The sequence below is a fragment of the Triticum aestivum genome, chromosome 5B (assembly GCF_018294505.1).
Source record: "Triticum aestivum cultivar Chinese Spring chromosome 5B, IWGSC CS RefSeq v2.1, whole genome shotgun sequence".
NCBI classification, from domain to species: domain Eukaryota; kingdom Viridiplantae; phylum Streptophyta; class Magnoliopsida; order Poales; family Poaceae; genus Triticum; species Triticum aestivum.
In genome coordinates this window covers 673,672,468-673,676,168 of record NC_057807.1, presented here as the reverse complement: position 1 = coordinate 673,676,168, position 3,701 = coordinate 673,672,468, and positions in this window count along the sequence as shown.

Sequence of the window (3,701 nt, the reverse complement as noted above, 5' to 3'; positions counted from 1 at the left end):
GTCATCTAAAGAATGAATTAACAATAAAGTTACGCTCTTGAGTCAAATCCTGGGAATCATACCCATACATGTCCTGATCAACAATCCATCCATTGTCTTATGGCATAGTTGCTCGACCTGGCCCATTCATAGGAACCGTTGTTGTTTTCCCGTTGCAACGCATGGGCATTTGTGTTAGTTTTACTAAAGGGCTTAAAATAGACTGGTTAATCTACACCATTATAATTCGGTCCCATCAGATTAACGGCTCCTAATTAATGATTAACGTGGTAATTTCTTGGGAGTCGCTAATTAGTACTCCCTCTGTTCCATATTCTAGTGCGTATAAGATTCTGGCTCATATTCCGCAATGTAATGCGCATAAGTCCTTTTAGTCCAAAATAGCCCTGCGTTGGATATAGTGCGCTTTGCTGCATGCATGCACATGCATGACAGTATGAGCAGAGGAGGGGCAATTTTAGTCCAAATAAATGTGCCACCTCATGTCTTGGTATAAGTGCTACCAACAAGGCGCACTATAAAAAGGAATGGAGGGAGTATAGGTATAGATAGATAGATTGATACGAGGAGATCTAACATGAACACTCACATATCTGTAATCTAATTATTTGGATATCCATTATGAGGATGTGTTGCATTAATGCACTTATGGAAGTTAGATCTGTATTAATGGGGTAAGATTTAAAATGATCATATACCTATTTGTGAATAGAGAGGCATTAATACAAGGAAATCCCAAATGAGAATCAACATGTTTGTACATAGCTATCACTAATTAATCACCCCTCGCCGTCGCTGCCCGCACCTTCGCCGGCTTCGGTTTCAACCACTCTTCCTTCGCCTCTCCACCGTCGGCCGTACCTGGACTCCAATTGACTTCTTTGACGAGCGAGCCCTCCTGGGTGACGTCCCTGTCAGGAAAAAAATTTGGCAGACCCGTCCTGGTGAGCTTCAAGGTGTGCGGCAAACTTTTGGTCAGGTACCTCGCCGTGTGTGACCCGCTGCATCATCGTGATATAATGCTGCCCGCTATCCCCATTGAACTCCTCGACCTGGAGATTTTGAGGAGGATCCCATGTCATTCATGGTGATATGGTTGGCGCAGTTTTGTCGATGCCGGCGGCAACGGTGCCTGTGGACGTCGTTTTCCTCGTGGAGGTGCCGCCATGGAGCTTGTGGCCCCCTCTCTGCCTTGTTTCATGGTATCCGGGTGAAAACCTATGATCGGCTATGCCGGTTCAGAGGACGGTGGTGTGCCCTCGACACCACTTCCTCCTTGGAGGCATCCTCGTGGAGACCCAAACGACGACTTTCGTTACCACGTGTGGTTGAAAGATGGCGTGTTAGGTGGTGGTGGCGTGGCCAGCTTGGGGTCGACGGTGGTGTTCTACTTCTTCCAGCGTCATCATGGCTCGGCCATTCCTTGGAGTGGGTTGGATTCTTTCATCCGAAGCCGGGTTAGTGGGGTGTGGTCCTCTTTGGACCACCTCATTCCTGTATGACACCTCTCCCCTCTATGGGGTGTTGTTGGGTGGCGACCAGACGGCCAACATTCAAGGCTCAGCTTGCTTGGTTAGATGAAGATAGGATTTGAGACCCCGGGGGAAACCCCTAGCCCAGGTCCTCGTAGTGCGGATGATGGCGGTGCATCCGACGTCGCGACCCTTCTTGAAGGCATCATATTGGGGTTTGCTTGGTTGATGTGTGGGTGTTGCGGCGGGGATGTTTGTGGTGGTGGTGCGGACGGATGGGTCAACGGTGGTATGTGTTCCTCTGTGGCGGTGTTCTTCGGTGTCGCCTCTATTGTTGTGCATACTCAAGACCTCCATGGCTGCCGTTGTGGTGTGGCGAGCTTCGTGCTCTTGGCGTTATCTTGGTTCATCTTTGCTCAATGATGCCGCAAGATGCCTCTCCAACTTGCTAATCGTTCCCGATTTTCCATGGCGGAGTGTCCTGTCAAGGTTCGTGCTAGTCACTCGTTGTTGTGGATGTTCCTCTGTTGTGTCGTGGTTCTTGGTACGCACGCTGGTGTGGTGCGTTAGGCTACTTGTCAAGTATTGGTATTGTGATCCCTTGACGACTCCCTTAATCTACTTGTGCCTCATGGTGATGTCCTTCGGTTTGCTAGCTAGGCGTGCCTTGTCTTGGGCGTCCTTTGTTTTTGGTTTCTCTTGTTTTACCAAAAAGGCTTTCGTCCCGCTTTATATATAAAGCATGAACTCAACAACCCGGTACAAACACACACAACCACAACACACGCACACACCCAAGGCATGATACATAGGCACTGAGCGCGACAACACCACCCCTAGCACTAGCACTGCGAAGAGATAAAGCCGCATATGACAAACCATGGGCTCCAAGGCGGCGCCTTCAGGAAGGATACGACACCGAGAACCGCCGCCCAGTCTGAGGATCAGAGTTTCACCCGAAGCCACACGACGGACAATGAGAGCCGCAACGATGCTTTCAAGAAGGGAACGAGCTTCGCCGCCGCCGGTCCGTCCGAAGATAGAACAAGTTTTCACCCCAGGTAAAACTCACCGCCACCGAATGCCACACCCCGGTGACCATGCCGCCCGCATGGCCATGGCCACCGGGCAGCACCAAGCCACGACCTCCGCCTGAGAGTACCGCGCAACCACCTCCAGGGCCGCTGCCCCGGCATCCAAGACCTTGACACCATCTCACCTGAGAGTTGCCGCTATCCCAACCAAAGATACGAGAAGAAAGCCCCACCTTTCACACCCCTGGGCGACCCCCAGCGCCGAGACCCAATAGGCCGGCCACCTGGCCTCCATCGACCCGTCCTGCAGCACCGGGTGGGAGGCGAGCTCGGTCCTGCAATACCATGCGCGAGACGAGGTCAGTCCTGCTGCACCATGCGCGAGATGAGCTTAGTCCTGCGACACTGTGCACGAGACGAGCTCAGACCTGCGCACCGGGAGCGAGACGAGTGATGTACCGCAGCTGGGAGAAGGCCAGCCCTTTGCCGAACGTAGCGACTGGACAACGAGGAGGGGGGCCAAAGGCCGATACAAGCCGATTACGGACGAACCAACGCCAGGACGTGCCAGCCGTCGCCGAAGCCGACTTGCCAAACCACCATGGAGCTTCCACGGCCCGAGCAGCCACTAGTAGAAAAAGGGTCAAATGTGAAGCACAATAGTGCCGGTTGGAATTTCAGCCGGCACTAATGTGTACACTAGTGCCGGTTCGTGGCGGCGATCAATAGCACCGGTTCGTGGCGAACCTTTAGTACCGGTTTATGCCACGAACCGGTACTAAAGATGCTGTGTCAGCCTGCGGTCAGGCTATGGCCCCACCACCACCATTTAGTGCCGGTTCGTACCACGAACCGGTACTAATGAGGTTATGGCAAGCTGTTTTTTAGTCCCACCTCGCGAAGTGAGAGGGACTAGGAGCGGTTTATAAGCCCTGAGTGCAGAGACGATAAAGAAGAGGCTCAATGCTCACGTTGCTTAGCTTCAAGCCTTCAGGAATACGGTAGACTGCATGGAGCTATGCGCAGTGCAGTTTACACTATTCCGAATGGCTTGAAGCAAATTAACGAGCATTGCACCTCTTTTTTATTTTTAATAACTTCTTACAACTCCGGACTTCTTCTGTAATGGCAAAAACTAATTGCACGTCGACATTTCTTTTTTTTAAGTTATAACTCCAGACTTTGACCATCAAGT